We start from the raw sequence: 18,067 nt of genomic DNA on the forward strand, positions 1-18,067 counted from the left end.
CGAACCTCGCACCAGATATTTAAAATCTATTCTGAAGGAGATGGGTTTTATCCAGTATAAGCCTGCTTTGTTATATTTACAGATGTTGCTTTCTCCATTAATCATGTACTGCACTGCTAGTTTTCTGGCCGCATCCGTCAGATGCAAGAGATCAAGGTTAAGATTGGAAGAACAGTTGATGATAGATACTTGAATCCTCGTTTATCGCTTAGCTGAGTGCAATTTGTAATGTATTTTGTGTAAATAATGCCTTTTTAACCCGCTTTTTAAATTTACCAATTGTTTAATACTGTTTTATATGAATTGTAAGATATTTGTTGTAGAATACTTTTATGATTTTAATTAATTGAATAAAGTGGATTTTGACTTGACTTGACTTGACTTGACTTGACCTAGCTAGGCCAGCTAGACAGAGGAAAGCGTTAGGTACTGAATTGTTTGTTCGCCCGGAGTTGTGCCCCACTACAGTGGAAAAACGATGGCAATTTAGACAACTAATTACCCCTTTTCAAGAGAGGGGGGCACAAGTATTTTTGCTAGCCCCTGCCAAGCTAAAAATTATCTACAAAGATAAAACAAGATTTTTTTCTTCCGAGCTGAAGGCGAAGGAGTATTTGCAAGAGATTAAGCAATAGGCAATAGGGGAAAAAGCATATATGCAGAAATTATAATCTATAAATTGTTTGTGCCACCATTTCAAGATAATTGATTGCTAATGAGGACTTTTTTCCCCCTTTACCTTATTATATGTCCATGTAATGCGGTTCTTAAGGGGGAAAAAAAGGGGGGGGGGGAAAGAGGGGTATCTCTTTTTTCCAAATGTGTTACCTACAGGAGGAGATAGTGGTAGTATGCATCGGGGGGACACGGGGAGCAGGGGAGGCGGCGAGGCTATCCATCACAGTAGACCTTGGGGTCTATTAGCCTACATATTGGGGAAGGGGGGGAACTGCTTTCTGCTGGCAGGGGAGGCAGGCAAGGGAAGGGGGGTGGCCTTTTAGTGGTGGGGAGGGGGGAGGCTGCCAGAGGGGGGTGTGTTTGGGGGTAAAAATGGTGATAAAAGTCAGTGACCGTCTTAGGATCTATGAGGGAAAGATAGAAAGAGAGAGAGGCAACCAAGAAGAACAGGAAGGGCTATATGCTAATTCAAAATCAGATCGATGGCATGGTTAACAGTGTGCACATTTAATGTGCGGGGTCTTAATGATAGGGGAAAGCGGCAAAGAGTGGCGTACGAAATAAAGAATATGTCGCTTGATATAGTTTGTATCCAAGAGACACATATTCCTTGGAACAAACATAACTTTTTGAGAGAGCTCGGTTTGGAGATGCAGGTGTGTACTACACAAGGGACTACCACTCGTGGGGTCGCTATACTCTCTAAAAAGGGTCTCTTAAAAATAACTAAAAGTGCTGCAGATAAATATGGACGATGGGCCATGATGGAATGCATTGTTGCTAATAAAATGTATACAATATGCTCTGTCTATGGCTCTAATCATGATGAGGAGCATGTAATTCAATATCTTAATATGGAACTAGCTAATTGGACAACTCCAGTGATTCTGACTGGCGATTTCAATATTCAATTGGAAGATATTATTAAAAGTTCTGGGGATGGTAAATATAGTGGTAAAAAACCTAGAGTCTATAAAGCTCTACAACAGCTTCTTCATGAACACAGCCTTGTTGACGTGTGGCCTAGGCTGAAACATCCTGAACCAGGCTATACGCATTATTCATGCTCCCATCAAAAGTTCACCAGAATAGACTATTTCTTTATATCTAAAATGCTCCTAAAAGATGCACAAATATTTATTTATCCCCGTATAACTTTGGATCATAATCCAATTATACTGAAACTTGCAATATCTGGTTTAATCCGACCTAGAAGTACATTCTCCTTTGATAAAAAGTTACTGTTAAATGAAGAGTTTGTTGCTCATATTCGTAAATGGGTGATAGAATTTTTAGCTATAAATCGCGTCTCTACTAAATTAGGGATGGTATGGGATGCGATGAAAGCCGGACTAAGGGGAGAGATAATCGGGTTTGGTCTACGCATTCAGAAACACCTTAGACAACATCAGATGCAGTTATACGAGGAGTTACGTTGTTTAGAACGCAGACTAATAGAAACTGTGCGGGATAAGGCGGACATCGCACAGGCACAAACAGAGGTGGCCTGGGGTAAATCTAAGATTAATGAGGAATGGGCTAAAGATATTGCCCAAAAATACCATTTTTTCAGGAGAGATTGTTATGAGTTTGGGGAAACAACTGGCAGATGTTTAGCGAAAAAGATCAGATGCAAGGAAGTTAAAAATTTTATAGAGACAATTGAGGATTCATCAGGGAACATAATAGAAACACCACAGGGCATTTTAGAAGTATTTAGAACATATTATGAGAAGCTGTATTTTGAGGAGGACCATAGTATAGATGATCAGGAGGAGTTATATAAGGACCCATACAGGATAATTCTAGATGAAGAAGATAGGAGGGCATTAGAGAAGCCAATATCAATACAGGAGTTAGTAGATGCTGTGGGCTCATTGGCTATGGGAAAAGCTGCCGGGCCAGATAGACTCCCATTAGAAATATATAAGTTATTACTATCTGAAATTAAGGTAGATATGCTTGAGGTGTGACGGGAGGCACAAAAAAGCACTGCTCCGCTACCCTGGGATGAAGCAAGTATTATAGTATTTTAAAAAAAAGAAAAACCCCCTACACTCCCAGGATCGTTTAGGCCAATATCGTTAATAAATTGCGATTGTAAAATTTATGCAAAAATTTTAGCGACACGATTATCACATGTTATTAAGACTTTGGTTTCAGCTCACCAGCACGGGTTCATACCAGGTAGAGACACGGTCAATCATATAAGCAGAGTAACAACTTTGCTAGACATTGCCAACACAAGTAAGCTGCCATGCGGGGTAATATTATTAGACGCAGAAAAAGCGTTTGACCGTGTCTCATGGGAATTTCTATGGGCCACACTTAGGTTGCATGGCGTAGGGGCAGGGTTCATTCAGGCTATAAAGACCATGTATAGATCCCCGAAAGCACGTATATGTACATTAGGGTTAGAATCAAAACCATTAATTATATCAAGAGGAACTCGCCAAGGATGCCCATGCTCCCCGCTGTTATTTGCGATATATATCAACCCGCTCTTGAACCTATTAGAGCATAGATTAAATGAACAGCTGTCAGGCCCTAGGCTGGAGCGGGTTGATATACTTGCTTATGCAGATGATAGTGCAATAATTACACCGGATCCTGCAATCACATTGGTGCAGACGGAACAATTGGCAGCAATATTTGGGAGAAGTGCAGGTTACAAATTGAATTTAACTAAGACACAGGTAATTTGTACTGGTCAAACACAATTTAGGGATCAGAGAGTTCAAGAGGTGACCATATATTTGGGAATACGCCTGAATGCGTGCCTAGATACGATGGTTAAACTTAATTGGGAACCCCTTCTTAATAAGATTAAAAGAGATTTGGACAGGATGGAAAATTTACACTTGACATTACTGGGAAGATGCAATGTCCTTAAAATGAATGTGCTTCCAAAGGTATTATACTTTTTTAGGGCAGTACCGCTGGAAATAACAAAAAAACAAATGCAGAGACTGCAATCTATCTGCAATAGCTTTTTATGGGCACAGGGGAAACCCCAACGGGCACAAAAATTTATGACTCTGCCACGGGATACCCAATTTTCAATTTTATTACTGGGCTTGTTTATTTCAACACATTGGAATCTTATTGGTGGGAACTTGGGTGAAACTCTAGGAGATGTACCTCATATATATAAGCTACTATTAGGTGCAAGGACAGAGAGAACATTCTTTAAAATTATAGAGCCAAGTTACTATAAGAAGACTCGTTTTCAAGTCCTCCAGGTAGCCTATAAGGTCTGGCGCCAAATAAAGAGGCAGATAAATATGGGTAAAATAAACTATTATACACCCACAGATGCAGTGACACTACTTCCTTCTATCTTCTTAGATGGCATTATGAATAAATGGAGAAGTAAAGGTATTATAACTTTGGGCCAGCTGGTAGATAGTAATGGTGTTAAAACTTACGATACATTGATGACCAACTATGATCTGCCTAAAGCGGATTTTTTAAAATATTTGCAGATCCGGGACTTCCTGTGCCGAAGGAGGGATATCTTATGCTTAGCCGAGAAAAACAATCTTTTAGAAATTGTGAAGGCCCGGGGTAAAATTGGGGATATATATCAGGCACTTATTAACATACAAAAGGACGATGTTGAGGCACAGAATGATAAATGGAAATTGAGAGTGGCCGCAGAAGGTAATTTTTTGCAAGAATCCATTTATCTAGCTGAAAAACTTTTAATATCCTCAAATTTGAAAACCCAACAATACAAAACCATGTTTAATCTATATTATACACCGGCCAAAATGGCACGTTGGGGTGGAGTAAATGAGGACAAATGTACCCGATGTGGCGAGGAACAGGCGGACATAGTCCATATGTTTGCTACATGTTCAGAGTTGAAATTATTGATAAATAAGATACAGACATTTTTACAGGAGAACATATTGAGATAACTCCATTAGTTATGATGCTGGGGGTCATAGAAAATAAAACACCTATACATGGAATGTATACATATAGATATTTTATACATATTGCGGTTGCAGTAGCAAGGTTATGTATAACTTCATTGTGGCGTTAGAAAGATCCCCCTACATTTGAGATGTGGAGAGGCAGGTTATTTGCTATTAGTAAACTTGAGACTAATTTGTATGCCATCAAAAGCTCACGTAAACTTGGTGAAGAGATTTGGGGGGCTCTAACGAAACATCTCTCACCGACAATATAAGATCTCAGTTCAGCCCCGCTCGGTTGGTAGAGACTTTATCCTCTCTCTCTAATTCAAACAAATATTTACCCTTTATGGTTTTATGGGAGGCCTATTGGATAATCAGTATGTATAGATGTAGATGAAATTTACAAGTAAACAGTGTATAGGAGGCTGGGCCTCCCGGAAAGGAAGCCAAAAAGATAGATACATATTAAGACTCTTGCATTAGAATTGCATTTAGCAGTACTTTACTTTATGATGTGATATATGTACACTTCTTCTGTATTGTTTGCTCCTTCCTGTTTTATGTCAATTTTTATATGATTTCACAATGCTCGGTTCTCTCCTCTGGCAATTTAATATGACTGTACAAAGTTTCTATTCTCTGTTATGATGAACAAACCGTGTGTTTTCCTATGATTTGCTTTATTGTTCTGTAGCGGTTTACTGACTTAATAAAAATTTTTACAATTTTTTAAAAAATTCACGTGGACAGGTCGTTTGGCGGTTTATCTTGATTCTCCGCCTGTATCAGATACGTGACAGCATTATCATTGGGTCTCTTTTTGTATGCTTCCTCCACCTGGAGTGAACCACTGGTTATTTCATTAGTGATCAGTAATGGGTGATGAGTGGAAGTGCTCAAGTGGGGTGAATTGGTTAAAATGTGATCCTCATACTACCTAAACTGTAACTTTATTCAGTTCGGTGCATGAGGAGAGTTTAAAAACAGTGTTGTGCAAAAAGGACCTATTTATAAGTCTACTGCACTCAATAGTCCAGATAGATGGTCAACATGTTTCAGCCCCTTTGGGTGCCATTGAGGGGTCAGGGGGCTTTCTTCAGGACCTAGAAATCGATGTGGGAAATGGGTGATGTCCTATCCCTAAGGCATATAGTCAGAATATTATTTATCTGAATGTAAGGTCAATAGTACCTTACGGAGTCCTAATTAGGGCTTCATCGGGAGACTGGCAGCGCTAGGCCCTGCTAAGTCAGCAGGTTGCACGACTTGTGCTGCTGCTTCTGTCAGGAGCCCGATTGAAGCAAGGAGAATCTGATGCTATACAAGCAGATGTCATAAGGTGTGGGACTGTAATGTGTTCAGGCAGTACTGGCTAGAGACACTTGAACTTACCCCACTAATATGTCTGCTAGAACACATTCCCAGGCCCAAGCAACGTGTGCAAATTTGTGGACTTAGCATTGGTGATCGCCAAAAGATATATAACAATGAACTGTAAGGCAAGCAGAGCTCTAAGAATTAAGATATGGTTATATGATATTCAGAAATTGAGCAGAGCTGAATTAACAAAGCCCCTGAAACAACGTATGCCAGGAAGGGGAAGGATAGCAAGTGATCGGGACACCATCCTGTTGGACATATCAGCTAATGGAAAAACAACCACCTTGTGGGTCCTATACACAACTCAGATCATATATTAAAGAATTTAAATATGAACTCTCGACTCTACAAACATAAGGGGTCACGTGAACAGTAGCTTATATAAGTACTGAGTACTGAGAAACACTGCTCAATAAGAGCTACCATGGACTTTCGAAAGTCCGGAGGATGAAGTGCCAACTTTGTCGCTGTATCTAACCAAGGATACTGGCTGCTACAATGGCCACCTGAATTGTGGGATGCTGAATGAAATATCGCAACTTAGAATCACTTTACAATTTATGTCAAGATCGCAGGATATCTTCTATTTTTATATGGTCCAAGAGTACTTTGTGGCTCCAATATAAAGGCAGATCGTGCCTGGAAGATAATAGCTAAGCCCTGATGAAGTTCCAGCTGTGGAGCGAAATGCGTTGGCTGATGTCCAATTTTTAAACTTCAACGACAATAAAGATATACTTTTTTGGATAAGCTTGGAGTTAACTGACTTTGTTCTGGTGCACCTTCCCTTCTACACAAAGTTTAACTATCTGGTTTCAAGTGGAGCGGAAGTGCGGTGAGCTCTGGAAGTAGTTGCACAGACTCTCTAATTATTTATATTCACTTGGGAATTGTAGTGCTGAACTGTGGTCGGCCGCACTTTGTTTTCTTTTGTAAATTAAAAAAATTATATCTGGGGTGGATAATTATCTGCACCCTTGTGATTCTGCAACAATTACCCAAAGACCAGATTGGACATTGAAGAGGCAACAGCGACATTCTTCCCTTCTGATAGCACAGGCCACCCCAGAAAAACCACAGAAAATCTGTGAAACTTGTTCTCCTGGCCAATGGTTTTTGTATAAACTAACATGCTAAGTGGAAGTAAGGCCTATGTGTGTATGTAATAGAACGCATGAAAAAATGAATGCACTCTGGAAAAATCTTATTACCAATTTTTATATATAACATACCTTTACAGCGTGCAGAGAGCCAACTGTTGGTGCAGGAATGTCCTGTGCTTTTTTTGTTGCAGTTTTATATAGTGCACACTTGACCTAATGGTATTGGAGCACTTTCCATAAGCACCAGATTCGTTACACAAGGACACATTCATTTTTGGTAGGCAGGGGAGATTAAATGATCTGACCAGAATCACAGGGTGTTGAACCGATGCGGAGGCTTGAACCTGGTTCCCCAGCTCTGCAGCCGGCAGCTCTGACCATTACACCACATCTGTTCTAAGTGAACGGATGTATCCCCTGCACTGTGTGCCCATCTGCGAGCATCTGGTATTCCATTTGTGGGATTTTGATACCAGCCTCATGCTCATCTGGCCTGTACATGAAGGCCTAGGCATGTACTTTCACAAGAGTTCAGTCCTGACCCCTCCTGGACTTAAAGGGACATGCCAAATGCGCTCTTGTAGCAGATTATTACTGTCCTTGTAACGGGACAGTAATCCCCTGACATTAGTACAATTGTGGCAGCAGACTGTGTTTTGGGAAATCCTAGTAAGACCTTTTACCTGTGTTACAGAAGCAGAGGCCTAATGGCCCATTAAAAAAAGTTACACTATTACAGAAAAGACGGAATCCTTGCATTAAGATCCCAAGCACATAGGTGTAGCTAAAGTGTATGTGGTCTGTGTGTTACACACATAAGCAGTGCTTTGAATGGGAAAAGATAAGTGCAGGTACTCATTAAAATGAGTTAGAGGTGTGGCAAATGGGCGGGGCTAAGGGCAAGCTATGATGATACATAATGACTTCTGTACCAGTTGTAGCATATATCAAAACGCATGAGAAATTGGTTTATGTAAACAAATCAGGTTAACTCATTAGACAAAATGAAAGCCAAACAGGACAATATGTTAACATTTCCTTGTTTTGTAATATTTGCTGATTCTTAATGCCATATGTTATTTGTTGTTGTTTGGCACAATACTATTTATTCTCAAGCGTGCACACACACAGAGAGCGAAACAAGCTGAGATGAACACAAAAGCATTCCACCCATTCCCTATAAAATATCTCCTGAGTGTTTTGATTTTCTTCCTCTTTCTCTCTCTTTTCTCTCACACAAAAATAGGCACACACAGGTCGGCAAGCACACAGACATATAAATATGTATGTTTAAACGATTATTACATTTAACAAGAAATGCCCAGGATTTTTGACTGTACACAAATTTGTGTTACAATACCATTTCAAAGCTCATTCATGATTTCAGAACTCAACAAATATCTGGTATTTTTATGAAAAGAGTGGCAATCCTAACTTCACCTGTCACCTCACTTCTATACATTCATCCCTCCCCCTTCCTTCTATGCTCATCTTAACTTACACTCAACCAAATCCATTTGCCAGTTGTCCTGGAGCTCATTCCTGGAGTGCTGCAGCGTTCCCTGCTGTTCATTTCTCTATGGGAAGGGCCAGTACTTAATTTGTAAAAAAACAAGTGCCAGGGCTCAAAGTTTTATCTCAGAACCTCTTTCCAGCGCTGCCGAATGCGAGGTAGACATTTGTTTCATCCACCACTAAAAACTCTCTTCCTCTTTATCTCAGTTTTGCAGGTACTTTTGACTCCTACTTTTCCCCCTTGTCTCTATTTTCTAGTTGTTACCTTCTTGCATCTTTACCCATTTTTAGGTCTTGCCTGAGACAGCGCTTTAGCGCTGCTCTCGCGAGAGCTTTTGTTAAAGGGGGATCTGGAAGTGCAAACAAGTGCTTTTCAGGCCTCCAAATACAGTGCATGTGCGGCGGGCGAGCGCACCATTTGGCAGCCTGAAAAGCACTGCGTGATCACTTTCACTCACGGCCGCTTTGATGTCCTCAGTGAGCCGCGCGGCCACTGAGGACATCAAAGCGGCCTTGAAAGTGCACACCATTTGCCACCCCCTTCCTGCTTGTTTTATCAGGTTGACTGCAGGCTGTAAGACTTTCACCAGGTGTGTGGCAGAGATGCTGGGTAGGACAGCATTGCCTCTGTCGAGGTGGCCGGAACCGGTCTGAAAACCAGCACGGAAGAAAGGACTTGGCAGCAGTGACATTTGATGCCTGGTGGCTTTTGTCGTGTCTGGATCTCGAGGCAGAGATTGGTGGCAATGTCATTATACATTACTTAAACTGAACGATACTCCTTTTTAGTGATCCCAGAAATAATAAAACAGTGAGTCCGCATTGCCTAACCTATTTTTCCCATCGCGCACAAGAGGCAGCCAGCCTATGGGAGGTGGTGTTGTTATTGAGAAAGCACTCGCTCCCCCGCTGACCCCCCCCCCGCCCTGCCCACTCACCCGTTCTAGAATCCTATTGTCTATCACGGAGGGAGGTAGGCTTGTCTGGGAGGGGGTTCTTCAGAGGGCGTGGGCGAGGTCAAGGGTCAGCTATCTCCTTCCTTACTGCTGTTCAATCTATCCCATCATGACAAACGACCGCCATGAGATATTTGTTGGTGGTGTTGAACAGAGGAAAAACAACCCCCCTCACCCGTCCTTCCCTCGCGCCTTCTCACATTCGCCTGAGAAAATTGTGAGGATTGTAAAAACCCAGTAGTGTAAGGATAGGATCCCAGCCTCGCCGTGGGAAATGAACCCCATAAGGCATTCTCTACTGGGGTGCTTCCAGCTGTCTCTAGGACGAAACCTGCAGGCTGCTGATAGCACGCATCATGCTTTTTCGCATCGGTGCGGGCATGTTGCTGACCCGAATACGTCGGGTACCTGACTAAAGGTATAGCAGGCGTCAAAGCCGAGCTGCAAAACACCGAGCCGTCGCTTTCAGGAGATGTATTTATTTATGAATGCATTTATTTATGAGTTTTTATATAGCGCGTACTTTACCCGAAGGTGTCGGAGCGTTTTACTATAGCACCATTTACATTACATAAGCACTCCAGAGTACATGAATTACAAATAGGATAGGAAACCGATACATGCGCCTAAAATCAAAAAGAACGGTGGGTAGTGGCAGTACATGCATCTACTACAGTTGCTCATGGTGAGAGTTACAGATATACAAGTTGCAAATTCACTCAAGATTACTTATTAAGAAAAGTTGAAGCAATTAGGATTGGACACATATATATATATATTACATATTCACAGAGCATGATCCTCTCGCCCTTGCCGGGGTTCTTGCGGTGCTCGTTCAGCCAGGCCTTCAGGGTGCTGGTGCTCTCATGGGTGGCGTTCTTGGACCTGGAGGGATCCCCGAACTGATACTGGCCATAAGGGTAGAAGGCCGGGTGGTGGTGGGCAAAGGTTCACTTGGGAACATCCTTTTTATTTTTATTTTATTTTATTTTTTTTAACTTGTTTGTTGTCTTTAAAAGCACAAATTTCACCCAACTGGCTTCCAGTATGCATCACGGAGAAGATGTAAAGGGAGGCAAAAAAGTTAATCATTTATGAGCTAACGTAATTGAACAATTTATTTTTGCACAAAAAAACCACATTTGTTACGCTATTTATTGAGGGAAAGAATATTACACTAGACACAGAGATGCGAAACAACATTCCACAAATAATATAGATTAATTACACTTTCTGCTTCAACAAAACGATCTTGCAAAGCATCAACAGATAGCTGAATATGCAAATGAATAATAAAAGATTCACGCAGAAAGTGTTCAGTTCAGCATCAACGTTAACTGCTCTTGCAAAGCACTAACTTCTTGAAACTTGAAGTCAAGAGAGATCTATCTTTCCAACACAGGAAAGCTTCAGCGAGAGATATTTTGGAGATTCAGAGCTGTGACTGTCAAGAAAGCAGTTCTCACGAGGCTGCATGCCTCGATAGGGAGCCATTTCATGTAATCAGAGCCACTGTCATAATTCGATTGTGCAGGCGCAGCGATTTTCACATAATTATAGATTAGCAGTATTTATCACATAATCCATCATCTGCTGCATTATCTGCTGATTTTTACCACCAAAAATGTGCTTCTAGATTAAACTGTTCAAAAGTTACTGATAATGCGGCAACACATGTTGCTGTGCAGTGGAAGGTGTTTTGGAAAGGTCACTGGTTGATTATTGCAATATGTGGGTGTTAAATTGAGGTGCAACCAATGCCCAAACAGAGTTAACAAGTGTAACAAGCATTTGCAATGCAATAGGTCTCGCATTTACACGAGTTTAAGCTATTGGCATTGTAAATGACAATGCCTTTTATTTATGTTCAAAAAACAAAAATAAAAGGCTTTGTCATTTGCAATGTCAATAGCTCAAACTCGCGTAAATGCGAGACCTATTGCATTGCAAATGCTTGTTGCCTTTCTGTCTCGTTCTGAACCAATCTCTAAAAATAAGTGCTACTGGGCATCACCTGCAAACACCAGCTAACATTAAGCACTGGAAATAGGATTTGTGGTGGTAGTGTGGGCCTAGACTTTGGCTCTCTGGGCCTGTCTTGATTTTTAATATAAAAAAAACACACACATATTTGTTACCGAGGCTAAGTTGACAATAATTAGTTATTGAAAGGTTTATTTCTTTCTGTGTAGCCGAGCATGTTCAACCAGGCCTGTACAGGAGGAGGCAGAAACAGACATTCACTGGCAGAATCACAGTGAAGTGCATCCCAGCGGTCACATCCAGCCCATCTCCCGCAACAAAGTGCCCACAAGGCTGTCCCAGGAATTAGATATATGCAATGGCAGGTCACCACTGCACAAGACGGCGAAGGAAACAAGAGGTCCAAAGTTAAGGCACTATTCGTAATTGAAAAAAGAAGGCACAGTGATATTTATCCGCCTACCTACCCTCACCCACTACGTACATTTCTGTAGCACTCATGACACAGACAGTGTCTGAGGGGTGAGAACAGGGCACAAGTCTTAAACAAGCATTTACAATGCAACGGTCTCGGCATTGGTAAAGTTAGAGCTATTGGCATTGCTCATGACATTTTTTTTGTTTATGTTTTTGTTTTTAAAACATTTAAAGAAACGGCATTGTTATTTACAATGTCAATAGCTTAACCCCTTCGATGCTCATGACGGAACGGTTCCGTCATGAGCATCGGTTGAGCTGTGCTCATGACGGAACCGTTCCGTCATGGCCCCGCCCGCGCTAGAACCCTTCAGCACCGCGGGGGAATCCGCGCAGCGCTGAAGGGGTTAATCACTCAAATGCGAGACCTATTGCATTTGCACCCACACAGAGCCACCCACACACAGAGCTGCGGAGGCATTAACAATGTGGAAAAGTCAACAATTATCCCGATGCAGCAGGAAAAAAAACACAATGTCTACAAATAAACACACGTACAGCTGGTAAGACGAAAAGGAATTCAAGCTTACAACAGGTGAGACACAGACTGTGTACACAACTATATTTATAAAAGACCTTCGCAAAACCAGAAGGAGGAGCAGATAGATACCAGTGATGACCAAAAAAAAGGTACATTTACACGCAATGAAAAACAAACAGAGGAAAGGCATGCATATTCAGAGGCCGTGGGCCGGGTATCTGTGTTCTGGTATACACAGCGCAATATACATGTAGTTCTTCCATTGAAAAAAATACCATAACATCTCCAAGAACATACCTAAAGCAGACCAAAACATACACCGACAATAGTGTGAAGGACTGTTTCGCGTGCTGACAGGCCCGTGTACACGGACACTACAGACAGTTGCACAAAGCACTGGGAAGCCTCCTAGGCTACAGCTGGTGCCACCAAGGTGCAGCCTCGGTGTATAACCAGTGGTAGTGTAAGGAGTGAAGATTGCGGGCACAGACCGGCATGTAGAGCCGATTAAATGCAAACAGCAAGGACAATCCGCATAGGAGCACAAACATTTTGTTACCATATACAGATGTAAAATACATGACAGCAGTGGAGGCGCAGTCTATCAAGGCACGCACTGCTGAGGCACACGTATACTGCAAAATAAAGGTCTGCAGTGTACACTATATATATTACCTGTGTGTACATATATTACCTGTGTGTACAGAGACTTGATACACACAAGCAGCCTGTATTTTAAGGCCCACAGAATCAGCTCAAGCAGCATGTGGGCACAGAGAGTACATTTGCACGCAATTTAAGAGGAGTTATCTGTGGGAGTAGCGGGTACACGAGACACAGGCGAAGCGTTAACATAAGATATGCGCATGAGATCTACGCTTGTGCACAGCCACGCGATCTATGTATGTGCACAATGTATAAGTGGTTAGCACATGTGCAGACTGAGCCTAAGGAATGTATGAGCAGAGAGAAAGTTATCTGTGCATGTTCAAGATGAAGTAGCAAGCTGTAAATATACAAACTATTACAGTAATCGATACTTGAGCATTGTATCAAACATAACCAAAGCATGAGCAATCGGTACGGAGAAACTGAGCTACCGCAAGCAGACACAATAGCCCAGTCCGTCCATGCATTAAACAGAGAAGTGACACCCTGTGCTTGTAAATAAGGAGCTTTTGCCGCTTGTACATGTCTATAGGTGTGCACATTGTAGTAGCTGTACGCACTTGCATGGCTTGTAAAATTAAGATACTCGGCTGTGGCTAGTACTCTATGCTTGAATGCATGGCTCATTAGCAGTACGTACACATGCATTCTGTATGTACATGCACTTTTAGAACAGTCTGTGCATGCGCTGTTTACAGTCGTAGGTGGTGCGAGGCAAGTTCCACACGCTAAAGGTGCTGTAATAGACCCTAAAGGTCGGTCTCATCGTGACAAAGTGGAGTGTGCGTGCATTTGGGGGCCATAGCAATCAGTGCGAGACACACTGTGCTTTGAACAGCGCCTGCAGCCAGGAAGATGCCAGAGAGCCGCACAACGCGGCTCCGGGACAAAGGCAATGGCTCCCTCCAGCTCTCAACTCGCCCGAAAGTTCCTGTGAGTGCTGTAAGGTGACACCACGGGCGCGGGAAGCGGCTTCCGCAGCCGCTTCCCCAGACATCTCCCTGTTGCGCCCTCACGTCTAAACATAGCCCCCCATTCCCCGACTGTAAACCGGACTCACCGCCAGCGAGCAGCAGCAGGCCGCAGCTCCCCAGCACCAGCAGCGGGAGGCACGGCTCCATGGCCGCCTCAGGCCGGGGGCTCCATCAGGCTCTGCCAAGCTCTGTGGCCTTTCTTAGCGCAGTTCCCGGGACACAGGGCAGAGGGGGTCGGGCCGGGCTGCTGTGGCAAGAGAGACCCGCCCCTGACACCAGGACACGCCCCACTGCAAGAGCCCCTCACAAACACAGGCCCCTTCAGCGCTGCTTCTGTGCTAACCACGCCCTCTAGGGTACGCAGGTCGCTGAAACCCGAACCCGCCCGCCGTAACCTTCCTGAAAGACAGCACCTCTCTTTATTTATCCAGTTTGCTGTAGCGCGAACATGTTCTGTGGGCATCACAGTGCTTTCACAAGTGATCTAAAGTCCAACAAAAGGTTGCAAATGTGCGTAAACAAAAAGGTAGGGTCAACTATGGCGCTAGACTTAGCCTTTTGAACCTACTGGATACTGGCCCAGACGCCCCTTTGAGTAGAAGCGCTGCCTACTCAAACTTTGCAGTTGTATTCGTAACAAGTCGGTCTGTCCCCACCTCTCGGTTCTTGCCACACCCACGTGCCCCACCTACACGCTGGGACACCACGCCCCGCACAGAGTAGACTGCGCCTGCCTTTTTCCGATTTTAGCCACGCCTCTTTTAGCCTAAGACACTCCAATCTTTCTCCCTTGAAAGCCGAAAACTTTTTGTGCTGGCGGAATCTTCCTATGGAAATGACATCTCGCGAGAGTAGAAAAGGCGTTTCAGGTCGAGACAAGAAGACTTCCGGCGTGCATCTGTTGCGCTTATATTTTCGTAGCAAAGTGAAGTGTGACGTTTGTCAGAATAGTAAGTCTGTAGACCGTTCACCATCGCGTTTTATGTGTTTTTTGGGCAGTTTTATACACCGCAACCTCGACCCGAAGGTATTGGTGCGCTTTAAGTGAGCAACAATTATTTTACACAAGTGTGGTGACCTGGGCAGGCCACGCTATCAAGACGCTTGACGCCCGACACCTGACACTGCGTTATGCAGGGATTATGTAGTGAGTGGGGAGAAAACGCCGCCGCCTTTCTCCGAGGCGAAGCAGAAATGCCTCGGAGAAAGGCAGCGGCGGTTTCGGATTCGGGGGCGTGTTTTCCTTTCTCTCCTCTTGCCATTGGCTGGAGGTGAGAAAAACACGCCTAAACAAAAGGCGTGGCTAAAAAGTGGAAAGAAGAGCACGGAACACACCCCCGAATCTGAAAAAAACGGAGCCTATTTGGAGGGACGGCTCTCTCCTCCAATGGCTGGCCTCCGTTTAGGAAGCCAGCCAATGGAGGAGAGGCAAAAAGAGAGGCGGGCTAAAGAGCCACTCTAAGGATCATAAGATCTCCGGACTTCCGGTTCTGCCTTCGGCAGACAGGACGGTCCTTCGACCTAAAAAAGAAGTGGGGGGACACTGACGTCACGACAGGAAGTGACGTCATTAAAGGGGGCTTGCACCATCAGACTCATTGCCTCCCCTCGCTCACCCCTTAGATGCGATTGCATCAGAGAAGCCAGCGCGTGAGCAGCGTTCTGCATGAGCTCCGATCTCGCCCCAGAGAGGCCAAAGAGTAAATGTGTTGCTCCAGTTATCGAGATCCCGGTAAAATAAGTGGGGGAGCGCCGTCCATCCATGTGGTACCCCGACTCGAGCCCTGGGTGAGAAGATCTGTGGACTCCGCCCTACTGCCGGCTTAGCTGAGGAGACACAGCCCTAGGCCTCTGTGCAATATTTTATTGCTAGGTGCTAAGCACACAGGCTACCGTAATGTACACATTTTCGTGTGTTTGTCACTTTCCTTCATCGTCATCGGCTTGCTGTTTTCAAGCTTGCCTCGCCCCAGCTGAGTCACAAGCCAGCCCCTGGCAATAATTATCCCCAATTGGAGGCTCAGGCAGGGTGCAGGCCTTTTGATGAAAAGGGTAAAAGTGAAAGCACCTCGGAAGATGATTTAGGAAAATACATCAACCCTGCTGCGTTCATTCCTCTTTGAAAAATGATCTGCACTACAATTGCCCGCATAAAAGATAGCTATAGTTTCGGCCCTGGAAATTAAGTGCCGGTGCTGAGCACCAGAAACCACAGGCACAAATTAAGCACTGAAGGGCTACGTTTACACCCATGGAGCCAGTACCCAGGTCAGTCACATTGTCATGCAAAGGCAGTGATTAGTGTTGGAGGGGCACACAAAGGAAAGCAGCCTCTGTGCTGAACAAAAAGAAAAAAACTGGCTTTGGGGGAGGTAGATGATTGTGTGGTGCTGCCGCTCACTTTAGTACGGCCAGTGCATTTCCCTAAATGGGACAGGATTACTGACTGGCAGCCCCAGCCCATTTCACACGCCGGAAGGGGGTGGGCCTTAACACTTTAAGGCTAACAGCCAGGGCGCAGCTGATCGACAGTGCAGGATCTGTCTAGACCCTGTCCTGTTGATCACAGCATGACGCAAGGCAAGCCCTCTCAGACCCCTGCAGTCTGGGGCCATTCAAGTAAGCGCTGCTGGAATCTCCAGCAGCGACTCTGCAAAAGGTCACTGAGGGGCTCAGTGACTTGCAAGCTCCTCTGAAGCAGAGCAGCGTCTGCCCTGAGCTGGAGGACATACCTAACCGGAGCCTGCTGTGCTCTCAATGAGGGTACCGGTACTCTCCCTGACCTAAGAAAAGTGCCGGTACTGAGGGCCAGAAAATTCGGTACTCAGTACCGGTGAGTACCGGCCTATTTAAAGCACTGCACATAAGTGAGTGTCTCAGTGAAGCCGAGGGACGGGACTGCTGGTTCCATTTTGGAAATCTCTGGCCTGTTAATGGGCACAGAATGGAGGTGAGATTAATTTCACTGACAGTGTAAGTGTATTGCTGACTTTCCTGAGACTGGAGGAAGAGAACCTAGACAATGTAATGTGGAAAGAGGAGACAGGCTTTCCCTTTGAAATTTGACTAGTTCCTTTTGATTCAGAGGGCTGCTGATTAGCCTTCCTGAAACTGCCATTTGATAGATGCTAGTGGTGAAGTGTGAGGCTGCAGTTCCTGTTTCCAGAGTATAAAGATCCCTTTAGAAGGGGGTAGAATTTTGTTTCTCTTCCTGATCACTGTAAGGTATGACTGTTGATAGTCAGGTGCAGAATGCTCAATGTCCACCCCTTTTGTGCCTCGACTGTGGGAGTTCCAGCATGGAGACAACCTTGCTATGAGGATCATTAATCTGGACAAAATATGAGTTTGGAAGAGAGCCTGAGAAGGACACATGAAAGAAGAATTGACTCAAACCTGTTCTGAAAGTGCAGAAAGTATATAAACATCCCCGGTCAGACATTCATGTATTAAAATGTGAGCTGTTGATCCGAGTGTTTTTCCGGTTCCAAATTCTCTTTGACCAAAGAAGGGGTGTTTTTCACAGAGTACCCAGAGGACTACTGTACAACCAGAGCTGGTGTCTGCCTTGCAGCTGATTTACCAGGGGCAGGGAACATCACCTGTAGTCTGATCTAGAGGAAGAGCTGTTTCCCAGTCCCGCAATGCCTGGAAAGTCCTGCCTGCCAGAAGGGGGAAGGAGTGATCTATCCCTCCAGAAGAAGATGAGTACTGCTGTGCCCGAGAAGAGTTGACCCAGTGCTTTGCGTCCTTCCAACAAACATTTGTGAAGAGTGTAAATGGCGTGGTACTGGCTCAGAGCCAGTCACTATCTCCAAAGCGGAGAATTCAGGCACTGCCAAAGTGTGCCCAAGCAGACTGCCACATTGACCCTACTATCACAGCTACCGCACTTGCCTGAGGATGCCTGAGCATTCTGCGCTGC

The sequence above is a fragment of the Triturus cristatus genome, chromosome 2_2, assembly GCF_964204655.1.
Source record: "Triturus cristatus chromosome 2_2, aTriCri1.1, whole genome shotgun sequence".
NCBI lineage: Eukaryota > Metazoa > Chordata > Amphibia > Caudata > Salamandridae > Triturus > Triturus cristatus.